Below are 20,021 nucleotides of genomic sequence, written 5' to 3' on the forward strand. Positions count from 1 at the left end.
CCTACCTTTTTCTCATCCTCCCTTTTTATGTTGGTGAATTTCATAATTTTCTTGAATGGTGCCCAAAAAAATTTGTCATGCTTTCCGTCATTCAGAGTGTACTTGCAGTCCCAGAAAGATCATGATAAAATAAATCTCCACTAGTTAATCCTGTTGTGAACCAGGGAAAGACTGCATCAGTCTATTAGTAAACATGTCTAGAAGGAGCTTGAGAAGAGAAAGTATCCCCTTATTCACCTACCTTCTGATGACCACTGATAGGTTTAATCTGCATCCTCACCCACTTCAATGAGGTTTCTAAGCCAGTGTTCATGCATTTCTATTCCTGTCTCACTAGAATTCCTCTCACAAATTTGGTAGCCAGGATGCATACAGGCAGTTCCTAAGCCTGGCTGATATATCTCTGAAGTCTATTACTGACTTAATATGATTTCTTTTACTATATCCTTCCCATATTTCTCCTCTCTGCTCTTACACATTCCTGCATCCACAGCTAGAGGCAGTAATAAATTAGTGTCTATTTATAACCTTTTAAAATTAATTTTAAACTATTAGATATTTGCAAGTATGACACATGGAGAACAATACAGAACACCTACTAGGGTCTAGTAAAGGAGATACCAAAACAAATCCAAATATTGTATTTTGTTACTTTGATTAGACAACAAAACAACTCTGCTGAAGGAATCTTCCTCCACAGTTAAACATATAGATCTCTGACTCCTGTTGCTTTTGTCAATCTGATCTCAAGAATCCAGCAATAGTACTTAACTTAAGCTTATGTCAGCTAAGGAAATGAAATGGTATACAAAATGCAAACTGGTTTTTGAAGTGTTAATTCCTTTTCTGATCCTTGCATACTGAATTTGATGCATGGGTAGCACAACATAACTCTTTCTTAGTTCTTTGCTCTCAAGGAATTCCCAGCTACTTCCCATATTCATAGTGGAACACTACTGAAGTCTGGGATGTGATAGATGAACTTAAGAGTAATTGTTTTCTTTTTTTTGTCTGTATGTATTTGTAAGCTAAAAATAGTATTTTATAGTATCTGTAACAATGGAATAGCCAATTGCTCCCAGCTGGAAAATGACTGATTAATGTTATGCTTAAATGCGTTGAGAAGATCTCCCTTTTTTCCCAACCAATAATGGCAATCATAAAATTTCAGTACAGTACCTTGCAGAAAAACAAGAACTTGTGGATGTCAGTGCAGTAGTCTCAATGGACCTTGGTGTCATTCCAGGGCTCCGTAATGCCTACAATGACATGTCCCCCATCCCCATTCTGTTTCTCCCCCTCCACCCCCCCCCCCCCCCCCCCCCCCACTTTCTTCAGAGTAACTGCCTTCTGGGATGAGGCATTTGATGCACTTTCCGGTAGACAGTTAACAACGCTGGATTTATACAACAGAATGTGCTAATTTTTTCTTTAATACAAAGTCCATAAATGTAAGCAGAAAGCTCACGCTTAAGCTAATACCTAACACCTATCTGTATGTTAACAAAAATTTACACACCATTTTTCATTTGCCTTTTCACTCCTCTCTTTCCCATTTTCCTTTCTATAGACTGCATAAGAATAAAATTGCTTTCAACGAGTTAGACTTTTTTTTGTTTTGCATATTTTCATACAATTAGAGATACAATAAAATAGGACTTTAAGACATATCAGAAAGAGGTGGGGGAATGTAACAGAGGTTGGAGGATGACTGGATTGCAGCTGGATGTCAAAAAAGACAAAATGTTTCCTTGCAAAAACGAGGCTGTTAGACGTGGGAACTAATGTAAGTGTCAATCCATTAAGATTTAGCATTTGGGGTCCTACTTTTTTTTCTTTCAGGCACAAGAAAATGAATTGCAAATACATTAACAATTGATCCATAAACCATTACTGAGTACCTTGAAAAGGCATGTGAACAGGATTAGTATCTCTTGAAATCCACTGCCACTCCTGGAGCTCAGTGTTGAGCAAGAGAGGTGCTTTGCTCTCAAAAAGCTAACAACCAGTTTTGCAATGTCACCAATTTTTTTCAATCATCCAAATACCACCAATTCAATTAAGCTCATAAACTTCCTACCCATAGTTCTCCAGGATAAGCAGCTCCATTTAAAAGTGAATGTGGACGAGCTTGTGCTGTCCATGTGAAATATTGTTCAATCAACAGCCAAAGTTTTACTTGTCAGTTTTGATATATCCGATAATAGCTGTAGGTTGTTTTGCAATGTCCAATGTTCTGTGAAGATGGGCTTTTCATATTCTTTATTGTTTTTTTCTGACAAAATGTTGCCTGGACTTTTGCAGTTTTGTGAAATGAAACAACAGTAAAAACAATATATAATTTAACCCTCATAGACCTAGCTGGACTGCAGATAAGCATCTTTCCCAGGCTTATGGCTAGTTTTGGCCGGGATATAATGAGTTCCTGTTCATTGATCTCTCATAAGCATCCTCAATGATTGAACATAACCCCATGCACAGCAGGCAGTCATTCATTTGTGCCCTTTTTCAACTCCATTTTAATCAGCATTTGACACTGTTGAAAATCAGATCATAATTAAGCTTCACAGACAGTCAGAGTTTTGGTAAATAATGACAAAAAAGGAATATTGGAGATAATTTTGGAGTCAAGCATTTATATAAATTTTGCATTATATACTCTTGATGCCCAATGATTTATTAGTACTTAATAGCTCTTTTTTGTTTGTTTTTTTTTTTTTTTCTCATTTTATCTGCTGAGGTTTTTACCCTGTATTATTAACACACTCGTGTGACTTTTTATTTATTTTTTACTAGTGGGAATACACTTTCTTTTTTTTTTTTAGAAGCAGCTGTTTATTGTATATATTGGTTTAAAATAAAGGTACACAAACACACTCACAAATCAACTTAATAAGCACCCTGATAAATAGCACGGCTGCTTAATTGGGAGAATTGCTAGGGAACAGATTCAATGACCCAAATCAGTGAATTAATGGCACACCTAGTTGTGAAAAGTCCGTTTAAATGATATGCTTGGTGTTGTCTGCTGCCTAGTCACAGTAGTTAACAGGTGTGAATTGGTGTTCATAGCATAAATTTCCTGCTGCTTGACCCTTTGTTCACTTCAGGTTGCTTCTCTACTCTTTCATAGTTACTAAGTGAATGAAAATTACTGGATTTATCTTAAATTTATCAGACTATATTAATGCCTTTATATCAGCCAGTTTTAAAAGTAAGATTATTTAGAGAGAACGGTCTCTGTGGGAGCCTTTCTAATTATTTACTTTGGGTAGGCAAAATGAAACCCATTTTCTCTGCCATATTTGGCCACATGCTTTTAAAGTAAGTTCCAGGGTAACTAATAAACTGCATATTAGACAGAACTTCGATTTATTAATCTGGTTTCTTGGGAAATGCAGTGTTTCTGTGAACTTTGCTGATTCCTTCATTAAGGGCCCTGTAGGGACAGCTAAATAATGTAACATCTAAACTATCTGCTGCCTCTCCCCAGAAGTGGACATCTCTGACTCCTCTATTCCACAAAGAGTGGTGGGGTTGCACATCCCTCAGGCCAGTGTGCTGATTTGTCTGCTCAGTGTTTGGTTTCTGAGTGTGGTAAAGATCAGTCTGTGCAGTTTATATGGCTGGATCTAAAAACAACACAGACAAAACTATTTTTCCCCCATGTCTGCTGATATCTGGAGGTTGTTAGATAAGTGTTGGGTTCTTTTGGTTTATTTTTCCTTTCACATCCTTAGTAAGTTTATCTCTTATGGAAACAATGCAAAGGAAGAGAAACAAAGTGGGTGAAGTAAATAAACATGTCCTTTTCTCTTCCTGAGTGAATGTGCCACCTTAAGTTCACTGTGTCTCTAATTAGAGTTTGTCAGCTAAATAAAACTGTCCAGCTGCAGTCTCTAAGTTGTCATCAAGCACATCTGACCAGATATGGAAAAGCTACCCTGTCACAAAGTTTTATGACTGTAGTTAAAAGATTTATAGATGCCATCATATTAAAAACCTTCTTTTGTTGAAGGAGAAGATGAAAAAGGAGTGAAATAATCTATGAACTTTGTAACTGGTCTCTGAAGTTCTCGAGTATAGGATGAATGCTAGTGAAAACCTTGATAGCTGGTGTCTCATGTTTTAACACATCACAAAACGACAAATGTACTTATGCACCAAAAGTGTTTGATGTGCAAGGAAAGAGAAGGAATACATGATCTATAGCTGCAATATGACATTCAGCAGGCATTTCAACACTTCCCTAGCTCAGCTGATAGTCCTGGTAGAGTATGTCAAAGCTAAAGATCCATTTCCAGTGTCAACCATCCAGAGTACATTACAACTTCGAGACAAACTCAAGATACTAAAACTGTCAGTGCAGTGGCAAGAGAGATGGAATATGTGGGTGGGGTTGCATAAAAAAAGGGCTTTCACACAATCCGCATCGCTTTCCTACTTTCAGTCTTTTCTTCTGAGGCCACAGAATCAACCTGCATTGCCAGTAAGTAACCAAACAGAGAGAACAATAGCTTTTCTGCCTTTATTTCAAAGAAACTGATAGCACTTTTAGAAAATAATATAAAGTTCTAAAAATGTAAATTTGCTTGGGAATTTTTTAAAATCACAGGCTGTCTGGACAACAGTTATAATAAAATGGCAGTGTGTAGCACCATAGGCACTGTGGCAGTAGAAGCGGCAATGTACCACAGGAGCTATAGATGAGGATTGTTAATGCTGGTAGACCTAGTTTCAAAATACAGTTTCAGTCTTGATAGTAATAGATAACAAAACACAACTGCAGCAAAATCTAAACCAAGGAAATTTAAAAACCCTACTTAGTTTTGTGTAACTGTAGGCACAATTATGTATCCCTTAATAGGTAAAAAGTGAGGAAAAAGCTAACAGGATTCATTCATTTATTTATTTTATTTCTTATTGTACGTGTTCCTCTGTGTCAACTCTTTGACTGTGTATTACCTGAAATAGAAAGCGGAACTGTATCAGCTTGCCAGCCTGGTTTAGGAGAGGTTTAGCTGATGACAGTTGTTAATTTCTTTTCATATATCTGCTTTTTTCCCTTTGTTTCAGAGCTTCATTTCCAAGCAAGAACACTTTCAAATGGATAAGGACAAGCTTTAATTGAAAACTTGAAAACATGCTGAATGTGTCACAGTGCTTGGACAGTCACTGTACACAAACATTTATATTCAATGAAAGGAAAGTCCCGCTAACCAAACCCAGCTTGATTGGAATCTGAGACTGCCAAACAGTATTTGTCAGGCATAACTACAGTACAGAGGCAGTAATACACTGCTTTCAGCCAGATGGATGTAGGGAGGTCAACAACAGACCTAAGGTCTGCCTTGCTGGAGGTATTGCAATTTTGAAAAACATTCTACACTTGACAATGGAAAGTATCCAGTAATTGTTCCTCTCATAGATAGTCGATAGCAAGTAAAATAATGTTTTATTTTTTTTTCATTTCAAAGTTATTAGCCACAGAAATCACTTAAACCCATGACAATAGTCAGGATGTACACAACAGTGTAAAGCATTAATTAAAACTAAATACAATGCTGTATGAGGGCATCAGATTGTTTATAGATTTTAACTCTCACCTATCAGAGGATGTAATCCTTACACAAGTGTCTTTTTTTTTATTTACTTTGACCACATAACCGTTATACCGAATATATGCAAGTTCTCCAAACTTTCAGAGAAAAATCTTAAATTGATATTTAGCATGAAATAACGTGACTGACATGTGAAGATACCTTGCACAGTGTGGTAGATATCTTGTTAAATTATCCGTGGTATTGGGAACTTGCAGGTCATTGACTATCCCAATTTAATTTGGCTAGTACAGGACATTTCTAATAATTAATACTGTAATAACACTTAATGATCTGCACTCATGCAATCTGAAAAACTGGCTAATGGTGCAGTTTTTAGTGACTGCGCAAACAGCAAGTTTTAAATTTGTCAAATGCTGCTATTTCAGCATCACACAGTCATGCAGAAGACCCTGCCTGTGGGGCTATCACTGATGCAGACAGTAGAGACTTGGACATGATGTAGCAAGAAGTGATGGACTTGGTCTCAAGGGGGATGTTCCTTTAGAATTAAAAGTGGGGAGTCACTAATACTCCTCTTTTCCCTCTTGTTCCAGGGCTTTAGTTAGAAGAGATAAGAAGAAAGTGGAAAATGGGAGATTGGAATAAAAAATAACAAATCTGTGCAGTTACCTCATTGTAGTGGATTGTTAAATTTAGGACTAATGCCTCTTTGAATTTCTTAATGACAGACTACCTCAAATGGTCTAGTTGACATAAAGGTAGGCTTTATTGTATAGTCAGTGGAATAAGGCCATCAGCAGTGCTTTTTATACTGCAAGGAAGGAGAGTTTAATCCTCTGAAAGAATAGATGGACATTGTCTTTTACACCAGTTTCAAAGATTTTGTCATGGTGAAGGACTTAGGAAAAATTCTCATTCTCCATAATGGAGATAACTTTTGGAATGAACTATTAAAAGAAAGCCAACTAATTTTTTTTTTCTCCCTCAGCCCCATCCTATGCTTGAGAATGAATACAAGTTAATTCCTTGTTGTTATACATTTCAAGTGAATTTTTCCAGGAAATAGAATTTGGCATTCTTTAAAACAGCAGAATTTCACTGAAAGCTCTGGTCCAAATGATACTAAATTCTACGTTGCTAAACCACACTTCAGGATTATGGAGCTGCTTTCCATTAGACTGTGGTCTTTGGTTTAGAAAATGGTTGCATTGAGAAACAATGATTAAAATAAAGGGAGGAGGTAAACATTACACCTTCCCCACATTAGTTCAAGAAGGAAAATGGTTACCCGGTAAAAGAGTGACAGTAAGGAAACATCTCATTCTGACTGAAAGATAGATCTCGTGTGAGTTTATAGAGGAATATTTGTCTTTGTATCCCATTACAGTATGCCATTGCAATCGGAGATCAGGGATGCTCAAGGCTAATGGAAAAAAAGTCATAGAAGCAAACAGCTCATTACAGTTCCTGCAGACCCTAAAATATGAAGGTGTATGACCCTTCCAAATTTATTGAAAATTATCAGTCAAGTAAATAAGAAAAAGAGAAATTCAATGTTTGTGAAGCTTTCATTTGTAATTTTGATGTATGCAAATTCATACATTAGCATGTGGTTTCACACATTGTTAACAAAGATGACTGACTCTAGGAAGCTAATTTAGCCATTTATTTCAATTCTCTAGTGATAAGAATGCCAACCACAGCTCATGTCTGTAATAACTGGATTATCTACATTAACAATGCATTGCATTTCTGTTTTCCCGTGTTTATGTAATCCATTTTCCTGTCCTTTCCTTTCCCTTCCCTTTCATTTTTCTTTTTTCCTAATCTAAGATTTAATTTATTTAATTGGTACATGTACTAAAATGTTATTCTCATATACACGGCTGAGGCCACAATGGCTAAGCAGATGCTGGACATTTTACCTCACAAAGACAATGACTTTTTGTTGCCAAGACATTTATTCTCTCTGAGACAAAACATGAATCAGCAGATCACCACAGAATCTTTAAAAAACCCAAAGAATAAATTATTAGGAGAAAACATGAGGCTGGCATTGGTGTAAACCAGTTTTTGTTAAAAGATTTTTAATTTTTTTCCAATTAAATTATTGGTTCTGCTCCTTTTTGATCAACATCCTGTTGTACTAGATGTACACTTTTGCACTCATTTGTTAATTAACAAGGTACAATTTGTCAGAAAAGTCACTGAAAATTAAATTTATTTTTGAAACTTGAGGAACTGAAAGAAGTTCCATTCTGCAGTAAAGCCCTGTGGAGAATTAATACAACTGCAAAATTTAACCAGTCCTTGAGACTTTCTTACCCTGACTCTTTGAAACCTGTAGCCATACTTGCAAATGATGTATGTGTTACATCTTTACATTTACTATGCCAAACTTGAACAATGTCTTAGCTGAGTTTAACATTGATGTTAAAATATATCTGATTTCTTATCAGTACCTGATGCCAAGAAATATTTTTAATTCCTACAGAAGAAAAAGAACAATGAAACTCAAAAGAATTTTCAGGTACTCAACTCTGCCAGTAGAAAAGCAAATTAAAACTATCAAAATTTTTCTTCTATACTGAATAAATAACATTCCACAGCAGAGGCTGTCAGCACTTCCTCAGAAACAGCAGTGAGACAGCAGTGTTGTGTTTTATAAATCATACTCTTAGTTTTATTCAGTTAAGCACTGAACTGAGGTTCAAATACTTGAGGCCCACTTGAAAACATATGGACAGTACATTCATAACTTAACACCCAATTTATGTTAGTCTAGAAGCCTTCTTAACTACAAGTGTTCAACCTGTTTTAGGATCTTTGACCAGTACGTAGAAGGAGGCGATACTACTCCTCTACTCTGCTCTCGTGAGACCCCGCTTGGAGTCCTGTGTGCAGTTCTGGTGTCCTCAACATAAAAAGGACATGGAACTGTTGGAACAAGTCCAGGGGAAGTTCAAGTTAAATATAAAGGAAGAAGTTCTTTCCTGTTAGGGTGGTGAGGCACTGGAATGGGTTACCCAGGGAAGCTGTGAATGCTCCATCGCTGGCAGTGTTCAAGACCAGGTTGGACAGAGCCTCGGTTGACATGGTTTAGTGTGAGGTCTTCCTGCCTATGGCAGAGGGGTTGGAATTAGGTGATCTTAAGGTCCTTTCCAACCCTAACTATTCAATGATTCTGTGATTCTATGATCTGGCACATGACTTGTGTACCATGTGCTCCCAGCATTCTTTTGGCAATTATATGTGGCCATGCTTTGGGCTGCTTTTTAAATATGTTTTAAATTGACTGAGCACCTTTAATCTTCTGTTTCAAATTCTATAAGTTTCCAAAAAGATATGCTACGGTCATCCATGCCACTTTACTTAACTGGCTTCCTTATGGTACTAGTACATTTACAGTTTGCTATCACAGTCCTAGTTTTTTGTAACAATCATTGAAATAACTCAGGCATACAATCCTGGCAAGCCACAGACTATTCTGCACTTTGAAATTCATAGATTTAGCACCACAGTGTCAGATCATTTTTCATAACCCTTGTTTCCTTGTCAGCATGTCATAGCCAGTAAGAGCTGGTAGATTAGTACAAATATATAAATCTTTTCTCAGCCTCACCTCACTGCTGTTTAATGCTACTTTACTACACCACTGTGCTTACTAGCTTAAAATACCTTCTGTTTGGAGAAACGCATATTTATTATTATTATTGGGGAGGTTTTGTGCAATTTCCCTGAGCACAGGCTGACAGCTGCATAGCAGTTTGTCATTTATCATTGTACACAAGATCTGTCAACTTGGGAAACAATTTCAATAAAAAGATCTGCATGAAATTACTTTGTGAGAGGAAAAAGAAAAAAAAAACAAACCCTGGTTCTGGCTTTTGTATGTGCAATTCTGTGTCTCTATTTATTTATTTATTTTTGTCTACTTTTTTCTTCTTTTTTTAATTTTGGCTGTGAAAGGTACTTAATGTACCAAAAACAATTTGTACAAGCATTATTTCACCAATTGAAAGTGTGTACGCCTTGCTGAGGTCTCCCTTATCTAACTGTTGCTAATACATTTTCATGCTGTGCTCTTATGGCTTCATTTTACAGTTGACGAGATCACCCACTCCATGCTGTGTTGGAAATGGGACCCTCGTCACTCTAGTCCACAGAGTGCACTTAACATGTGAACAACAAACAAAAAAAGTTGCTGCTTTAAAACATCTTCATCCCTTTATCCCTTTGTTGTAAACTTAGCCTTGTTTTTATGGCTCACTTGAATAAACCAAAGCATAACAGCTATGTAAATCAGAAATCCCTTACCTATCAAAAAGAGGAAGGATTTACTAACCTATAGGTTCTATTGAGTTAACCTCAGAATAGGTCAGTATCATTCTTCAGATTCTTCTAAAGTCTACAGCAGTCCTCCTGTGTTGACCTCATCCTCCTCAAAGTTTACAGTGGAAGAAATAATATTTCCTTTTCATGACCCAGCATTTTTCTCCACTTTTGTTTAATATCTTGTACATCATGCCCTGTAACAAGGCCAGCATCTAAAGCCTGCAGTTAGTAAAACCAGCTGGGGCAATAATTGCTGTGAAATTATGTTCTGGACAGCTGAAAAGAAGGGATCAGTATTACAGTCTCTTGTTTTCCACCCTGTCAGTTTTTTATCCAGCTATGGATTTGTTGTCATCAACGTCTGATGATTCTGCTGACACCCCTGTCAGAAAATGAATTTTTCACTCCCCACTTGATTGACTCCATTCATAACGTGTAACTCTGTCAAAAAGTGCCACTCTCAAGCTCACTCACTCATGTGTCTGCATTTTCTACACCAATGCTGGACAGAAAGACAGACACATAAAACCATGAAATATGCAGTAGGCATATATACCCCTTAATTTATAGTTCTTTATTGTCCTTGAGAAAATGCTATGTATTCTTTGAGTTTGCTTTAAATCAATTGGTTTAAAAAAATCTTCTGGAGGAAGGAGATTTGCAGTTTCTGTACTTCATGCATGAATTAAAGCACAGATGTTAAGTTTTGGCAGATTTCTCAATGAAACTAATATTTGAATGTATTCCATTAATGACGCTTGGTTTCATATACCTACTAATACCTCCTTTCATAGGAGACTAGTTTATGTTAAAGTGAGAGATGGCTTCAAAACTTGGTTCATAGAAATGATTCTGTAATGCTGTAAAAAAAATAAAAAATTGAGGAGTCTTCTAGATCCTGGGTTCTTCAGCCTAAATGATTGCATTGAGAGTCAGTGTTCATAGAGAGAGCTCTTGTTTCTGAGGAACCAATCAGCCCTCAGTAGCCATCACTGAATACTGCATTAAAATGAGCAAAACTACCTACAGGCAAGCTACTTCCAACATGCAGGATCACCAACTTTTTCAAGTGTAAGTAGGCTGTGCTTGCATACCACAATGAATGGCTTCATAAGACATCATCTCTGTAGCAGACACAAGCATTTTTGAAATCACTTCATAGTACAGGGACTAAAGTAAAGTAAAGTAAGACTGTTAAAATAGTTCGTGGCAGCACAAGGGATGCTACCTATTGCTATTAAGATGCTGATAACAGTTAAGAGCTATTAGAAAAACAAGTTATCAACAAGATGAAGAAAAACTCCCATCAACCTGAGACTATTCATGTGACTCCAGAAAAATGTTCTTGGGATCTCTTCTTATCCACGCTTACACTGGTGTCAATTAGACATGGCTCAGTTGAAGTTAATGAAGGTGATAAAAGCTATTAAACAAAAGCTATCATATTGATAAAAAGAACACAGATAACCCAGTCTCAGTTAATGTAGTTTTGCTTTTGACACCAGTGAAGGCAAATTTTACAACTGATATATTTTTAACTGAATAATCTTATCACCAGCTGTAAGCAAGCTAGTAAGGGTAAGCAAATACAAAATCAGCAGATGCTGTCCTCAGAAAGTTGCTGGGCTTTTTCATGTGATTTGATGTTTCTTACAGTATTTTCATTTTAGAAGTGCAAGAAAATTTGAGAGAAGGTAGAGGCTGGCAATACAACAAATATGATTTCAACTGACTTTAGATTTAGCAGCAATAACAAAGGGTTTCAAACGTATTCCTGACATTCATTTTAATATAACTAATCCTGACATGGATATAATCCTCCAGTACCTGATCATTTATTGGAACAATATCTTTTAGACGAAGTTATGGTCATTTCGGTTTCAAAATAATTATTTCAAAAAACCTGTTAATTGATTATTTTAATAGTGAAGTCTTCTATCTTTAAAAAGAAAATAGCAACTTTATTGTTTTTCATTTTGATTTAATCTCTGAGTTTTGGTTCCAGCAGGCAATTCTTTTCCTACAAATCAATTATAACTCTAAAAACAAATGAAATGTAATTATGTTTTTATTGACACATTAAAAGGAAATAAATAGTATAATCAGCAATTATATGCTTTCCTCAAAGGTGTTGCTTTCATAAGCATTGTGATTAGCTAACCAGATTCAAAGAAGTGAGAGAAAGAGGTGAGAAGAGGGTTGTGGTGAGAGAATAGGGAGTCAGTGACTTCATACAAAAAAGGAGTAGTCCTATCACAGTCTGATACAAGAACAGCTGACTGAATTGAAACATGTAGGGGGATAAAATGGTTCTTATATTTCACAAATCACTGCTTTCCACTTTTACTTACAATATTCCATTGCTCTACAGTTCTGCTGCCCAAGGGCTTCACACTATTGTATTGTTTTGGAGCAAAAATTTATGCAGTCTTAATTGAACAGTCTCTACAAATGATACAACTGGACCTGCAGTCTCTGGGTTAAAGAAATTCATCACAATTGAGTGGTCAATTTTATGACAGACACGGAAAATTATTAGCCTTTTAAGAACTGTTCTGTGAGAAGAAGCCTCTTGTTGAAGAGCTTTGATACATAGAGAACAACTCTTTCTTTATTTTTTTTAAGCAACCTTATGGACAGTAATCTTCAGTTTGAATGACAAATCTCTTGCACTTTGACAGGTAGGCTTAGGTCCGTGAAGATGCTTTCATGATGGAAATAAAAAAGGAAGAGTCTCATAATGCTTAAATTGTGTAAACCAACTGCTAATCAAAAAAAAAAAATAATGCCCCCTCAAATAACTAGAAACAAGTGACCACAGGGCAGTAAAAAGTTAAAAAGTGAGGGACTGAAACATTTATTCAGTCAGAGAAACAAATAGAGTTTAAAGGGGGAGGGGGAATCACAGAGAAAGGAAAACAATTATGTTATTTTAGGCAGTAAACATTCAGTAATGTCTTCTGAAGATTTCATCAAAATGGTGTAGTGTCTCACAATGCTTGGGATGAAGCTACAAATGCATTGAGGGGCAATCAGACCGTTTAATCAAAAAAATTGCAGATCATGTTTCTGATACACAAAGGAGTTATTTGAAAAATGACTGTCTGGAGCTGGAGCAGAGTGTCTCAAACACATTAATACTATTGGTATAAAAAGAAAGGATAGGAGAAGGACAAAAGAATGAAAAAAATGACACCAATTGCTCATTGACCTGAACGACATTAGTGGAAACTTCTATCACCAGTTTTGGGTTTTTTTTTCCCTTCAAAGTAAAATGTAGAAATTAAGAGTCATGATTAGGTAAGAGAGTGAAAAAGCACGAAAGTTCTGTTTCGCAAGTCTGCTTAAACTGATTGTTTTTTCTTTCCCCTTATTTATTACAACCCAAGTGTACAACCTAGTGTCACCCTACTCAGGTAGAAGTGTGAGCATGTGGGCTATTTAATATAGTGAATTTGCCTAATGTGGCACAATTACAGAAATGTACTGAGTAACTTTGGTCTGATTCCCCAGTAAAGAGTTCTTTGTGGAGTGCCTACAAGGCACACCTGTGCCTCATTACCTGAATCGATATTTTTGCCATGTTGGTTTGAAGGACAAAAGACTTAAGAGATTCTACTTTTACAATTACAACGAACACAAAGAAGACACATTAAAAACTGGAAGAAAACTCAAAAACCTGCCATGCGGTACAACAGGAGGCCAAAAATACAAGGCTAGGTCTAACTTTGCACCTAGGAGCCTGTGTATAGCAAACAATTCCATTTTGTTAACAAGCCACAAGCGTACACTTAAGAAGCAGGTGAACAAATGTAATTGTGAGAAGTACAATGATGCTTCTGAGTCTAAATTGTGTTCCTCCCAAGGCACATGTGTTCATCTATTGCATAGTATTTTTGTGTGTGGTTTTATTTTTTCCCCTCTATTTTAAAACAATTGAATGGCTTTTCCCTTAATTACCTCAGAGAGGTAAATTTACAGGATTTACAGGATTCCTTTTCAAATCTGTCACATCTCAGTTTCTGTATTATTGAAATAAAGCAGACATCACTCTTCTTTCTCTCTCTATCTTTATTCCTGGCTTTAGTCTGGCCTGTGAGGTCAATACAGACTAAAGGTCATTAATATCTGATAACTGAGAAGGACTTGTAGTAAACACTGATACTCCCATTATGATCTCTGGTGAATAGGTTTCCATACCAGAAAACATCATTAATGTTATCAGCAGCTGGCACAGTTTTAACCTCAGCAGAGGCCAAGGAACAAACAGAGACTGAAATATCCCATCATCTCTAGAGGCAGTTACTTCTTTCTGAGAGCAGGTAGATTGGTGAGGTACCAGGGGGTAAATTTGCCCTCTGTCTGCTCCTGCCATACCCGTTCTTTGCACAGAGAGAGACAGATGTAACCTCCATGACTGACAATCTGACCACTGTGACTAGATTTTCATTCTGTTTATTTGCTCTTAAGCCTTCTTTGCAGACCACTTTTATTCTAGAGAATCAAATACATTGGAAAACAACCCAGGTGTTCAGACAGCTCCAAAGGTGAGGCTGTGTCATGAAAGCAGGACTTTTAACTTTTCACATTTTGATGGCTCAATGTAGACTCCACATGTAAAACTCTCACTTTTCTGGGGACAACTTCATTCTCAGTAATTTAGATACATATTGTGTGGGAGCAGATTTATACACTGTGGAAGAACAAACGTTTAAAGTGAGTGCTTCAAAATTCGCCCAAATTATACCACTTAACTTCAGTCCAGCAGCCTACCTGTATGTAACACATTATGTTCATTCCTGAACAAACCACTTCAGATGAAGATGGCTTTTGTGATTTGAGCCTTACAAGCAAAAACTTATTCAGAGCAGCAATGAAATGACAGTGGACTGCTAAGGACTTCTAGTCACTTCCCAAATACTGGCAGCTGTGCTAAGGTGATGCAAAAAAAGACCTCTTGGAGGAATTAGCAGTATGAGGAAGAGTTAGAAGGAAAGATGAGCTGTGCAGGCATGTGCTGGACTACACAATGGGCAGGCCCAAATACCACTGCTTCAGCTATCCTGGTACAACAAGCAGGACTGCTGGAGGGAAGTCTCCAAGCCTCAGTGTTTCCCTCCCAGGTTGCTCTGTTATGATATGGTGTATGGTCTGAAATTGGAGCCCACACTTTCTCCTCTGAAAATAGCCCACTCCAGAGTGTCATCATGGGTGTGTCTGTGGCTAATTGGTCTTTAAAACTGGCAGAGTCTGGTATGGAATATACTTGTCTGCAAGTGTTAGGGTAGGGGTGGTAGGCGCATAAAGAGAGTTTTGTCTGGGGGCAAATCTGGATTTAACTGACCAGCCCTGGAGTTTTAGCAGTGGCATTAGAAGAAAACACTCAAAGGGGTATAAACATTGAAGGAAAGCACGTGGCATCCATGCAAGAAAGAATCTTAATTTAAATTGTGGTCATTGTCACCTTACATATAAAAGAAAGCATAAGAAAGACTTGTCACTAATCGCAAGCAGACACAATGCCAGTGTACGTTCCTGTTGCTTGTTGCCTGGAAAGAAATGTAAGTTTTGATCATGCTGTGCCCTTATGTGCAGGGTAGAAAAGCAAAACAGATGAAAGTTTAATCTAAACAAACTTCTGCCTACCCATGTCTTGCATCGTCACTCCCCATCCTTCCCTCAGAAGGTAAAAATAAATTACCGGAGTCTTTGCAGACCATGAGTACTTTCTGATGGCACCTGAAATCAGAAAAAATATCTGCTTTACATCTCTGACAAGTGGGAATTCGTTTGTATATATGTGCTGCAAATCACTATCTCCACCAACTGCTTGATATGGAAAGAAGAAAATGATGCTGGTAATGTATGACCCTGAGAGTAAAGGAATTGTAGCTATTTACATCAGTTGTCAGCAACCTGCTGCTTGTTTGTGGTGTTGCTGCATGGGTATAGATAACCTCTCTGAAACATTAGCTGAGACAAAGCAAGTAATTCTTTGTTGACACATTGTCAGTTTCTAATTTGTTCTCAAACTGTGAGGTAAATCCTCCATCTCCACTGGAAAAAGAATGGCTCTATCTTGCATCAGTCTTTCTGCCCTTTTCACTTTCTATTCTCAGCTGGAAATGTAGTCGAAAAGGAGTTTCCTGCCCAGAAACTGATAAAACATACCAACAAAATTATCTGGAGAGTTTAACCTTAGCTGCGGTCCCTTTACATCACCCTGAATAAGAACACAGAGCAGTGCAGAAGGAAAACCATGATCCTTATTAGCGCAGCATCAGAAATCAGAAGGCTGCAGTTGCAAGGGACAGAGGTTATACCTTGCACTCAGAAAATGTGGCGTTAGCTACAGAAATAATTGCCTCAGAGCCAGGTCTTGGTGAGTGAAAATGAAAAGCTGAGAAACAAAGCCAGACTGATGGCTCTTCATGAACCGTTGTTATGTCAAGAAGAAATGGTGAATGCTGCGGCAAGGACTTCATTCTCTTTCCGTTCCTACTTCTTGGTGTCTTTGAGAAGCCCACACTAAGAATACAGTAAAATGCAATGCACTAGGAATTTCTTTGCAGAGAGATTGACCCGATTACATTTCACTGGGCATAGGAGCTCATTCTTCTTTCTGACTGCTGCTCGGATATAAGACTGACAGCTGGACTCCATCACTTGGATTAATGGGTTAAAAGCTGACATCTTTGTAGTATTTTGGACTTTATTTTCTTTATCAGCTTGACTTTCATGCTCAAAGTGCTCTTGCCACAATATTCTTTTAAAAGTACACTTGTCAGGGTCCATTTGCTACTAGCTACCTCGATGGTGACATCAGCGATGGCTGTGGTTTACCTTTTGACCTTAGAGAGGCAGCAGATGGGCCCAGTAATAAATCCCGATTATTAGTGAAGGAGCCAATAGCTTGGAAAGGCAGAAATAAAAGTCAGGCAGTTTTACACTGAAGTTCTTGTTATCTGCTTTGATATGGAGTTGTGGGCTGTGTCAGGGGTGATGATGAGCAGCCTGGGCTGCCTGCAGCCCTTCGCTCCCAAGCAGGCAGTGCGTGCTGCACCACTGGCTTTCTCTTCCTGCCCTCCCTTCCTACCCCAGCAGCCCAAAGTGCCTCCCCACCCTGAGTCCACTTAAGCTGTTGACTCTGTGACTTAAAAGCAGCAGGCAGAAGGATAAGAGCCTTCAGGGCAGCAAAGGGGCAGCCAGAGCTGAGCCATTTGAAGTGCAGGAAAAGGCTGCCCAAGGAAGTTGTGGCTGCCCCATCCCTGGCAGTGTTCAAGGCCACATTGGACAGGGCTTGGAGCAACCTGGTCTAGTGGAAGGTGTCCCTGCCTGTGGCAGGTGGCTGGAACTGGATGATCTTGGAGTCCTTTCCAACCCAAACCAGTCTGTGAATCTATGATTCACAGGCTGCTGTGGTAATCTCTGACATGTGTCTTGCAGGCCCTCAAGGAATGTGCACAGGGATGGAGCCCTGCAGAGAAGAGGCCTCAGTGCAACCCAGGTTTGGCAAAGGATAAGGGAACTCTATCACAAAGTTTTACCAATATTTAAATAAGTAAATAAATCCCATGTCGATGATCAATGCAAAGTGTTGATTTTGTGTTCAAGATGCTGGGGTTTGCAAGGTGGTGTGGGCAGGCTGGACAATGGCTGAGCACCAGCAGCAGTTATGTACATTGCCTTGTTAAAGCCTTTGTTCTGAAAAACTGTGATTTAGCCAAAGCTGTACACTGCATGGTTCAGCTCAGACAACTTTTCCATTTTTTGGAATAAAGATGTTTACGTTTTAATCTTGCCTATTTTGGGGTGGTGTTCTTTTATTTTTTTTTCTTTCCTCAACGTGCATAGTTTGATGAGCAGCAAAATCCTGCAGCAAAATTCTTGGTAAATTGTGATTTTGCACAGGTAAAGACTATGATTTTATTTCATATAAACACTAAAAGCTGCCTGTAATAGCTCATTTGCATATGACAAGTTTCCCATTGCTACCTGTATGTACTTTACAGCTTGGATATACAAAAGCCATACTATATGTTGTTTGACACTGTAGAAAAGAATGATGAAGCAATTGCTCTTTTTCTTAATTATTAGGCATAAATCACCTATGAATAATACATATTAAGAATTTTTCTTTTTTGTAATTTAAATTTTTATTTCTTTTAGGAAAGGTGACAAGGCAAAAAACATTTACCATGTTTGCCTTAGGTCTTTGTTGGAAAAGAAAGAGTGAGATAAGTAATTTTGTTTTGTCCTCAGCCCAGGTTTTTGTTGATGCTTTGAAACATTTTAAGTTTTCCATTCAGTGCTCTTTTTACATTGGATGTAGAAACTCTCTTTCCCTCCCTACACCCCCCACCCAAAAAAAAAAGGAAAAAAAAAATTAATTTATACTGTGGGTCCAGTGTCTCTCTTTTGCATCTGTGAGCAGTCCCAGTTAATTTACTGAGAATAATGTGAACAGACTATACCTTTTAAACCAAATCAAAGAAAATTTCACACTTTTCTTGTCTTAAAATCTTTCCCATTCATTTCCTAGTAGGAATGACTGTACCTTGTACCGGCTGATTTGCAAACTATTATTAAACCAATCATTTTGTTGTGAGTAATTGCCAAATAAATGTTGTATTTTTACTTTCCAATAAATCAGTCATTTAAAATTCCAGTGAATTATCAAGAAATTCTTTCCCCAAAAGGCACGTATGACAATTAGGACATTTTTGGTTGCTGTCTAAATTTACTTCAGAAATATGAGGGTGACAAGTCTTTTCACATCAAAAAGTTCTATCATTTCCTTTCAAAAATGGGAATCCCTTCTGAGGCAGAAAAAAGATTGCGTATTATTTAATAATTATCATAAATGCTATTCATTTACATGGACAGAATTTTTCTGTTAAAATATTTGGCAGCAAATCTAAAAGAGTTAGTTTTAGATGCACTACTGCACCCTTTGTTAACAGAAGTACCAGCAAAGTCAATTTAAGATGTCATTTTCTATCTCTGTAGAGTGTAAATGAAGAATACACATAGGAATCAGGCCCTTAATTTGTATAATGACAGGCACAAACTTATTGCAATATTATCAACAGCTAGTGGCTTTACTTCATCAGTTGTTAGGTATATCAATCATTCCCTTGCCAGCATGGAAACAGAAGCTCTACTGTTTTCGAGAAGAAAGTGTATGCGCATGTTGTGTGTGTTCCATATAAATTACCCAGGTGTTTTAATACATCCAGGTGGTTTTTTTATTCCTTTTGGAAAAACAGAAAGGAAACAACCCAAGGGCTAATGTTCTAATTATCAGTGGTTGTGCAAGCCTCCAAAAAGCATGTATTCTATAACCTCTGGAAAAATTCTGACATGTTATAAACTGGCTAAATTAGCTTCAATCAGTAAACAAACAAATTGGTGCCAGCACAATAGTACAATAAGGCAGCGCATACTAAGTGACTTATTTTCCTATTGCCAAAACTAGCTAAACAATGCTAAATAGCCTTGATTTTTCTTTATATAATTTGAGTTAGAGTTTTTAAAAAGTCAAGATTCCTGATCTTTAATGAAGAATGGTAGAACATCTAATTCCTCAAAGATTCCTGGGAAATTCTTTGTTGACAGTGACTTACAACTCAACTCATCTGTGATTCAAAATGTTAAAAATAAAACAAATTTCATTCAACTACTGTGGTAACAGTGGAAGTTTAGGTTCATGATCTTTTTAGTTTTGCAGCGAAAGAGGAAACTAAATGCTTTTCGAGAGCAGATCATATTAACGATTCAATGATTCTATGATTCTATGATGTTAGGCTAAACTGAGTAATACTGAAATAGGATTGCTTATGTAGGAGAAACACTATCAAGTGAGAGAAAAGCATAAAAACTGCAAGAAAATGTAAGACACTCCACAGTCAGTTTTGGAATCAATGACAGGGTATCAATATCCAATGAAAAAGCATTTTTTTTCACTCTCTTAATTCCTGATGGCTGTTTATCTGTGTTTCTATTCTGCATGGAAAGACATTATGGTTATGTGAATTTTCTCTGAACAACAGATAATAACCTATGTAAATTAATGGCTGGCCTTGCCTGATTGCAGAACTGTGGGTAGAAAGTTGCAGGAGC

Source organism: Pezoporus wallicus, unplaced genomic scaffold (genome assembly GCF_028554395.1).
Source record: "Pezoporus wallicus isolate ANWC-B61680 ecotype Strahan unplaced genomic scaffold, APGP_CSIRO_Pwel_v1 contig_5485, whole genome shotgun sequence".
Taxonomy (NCBI): Eukaryota; Metazoa; Chordata; class Aves; order Psittaciformes; family Psittacidae; genus Pezoporus; species Pezoporus wallicus.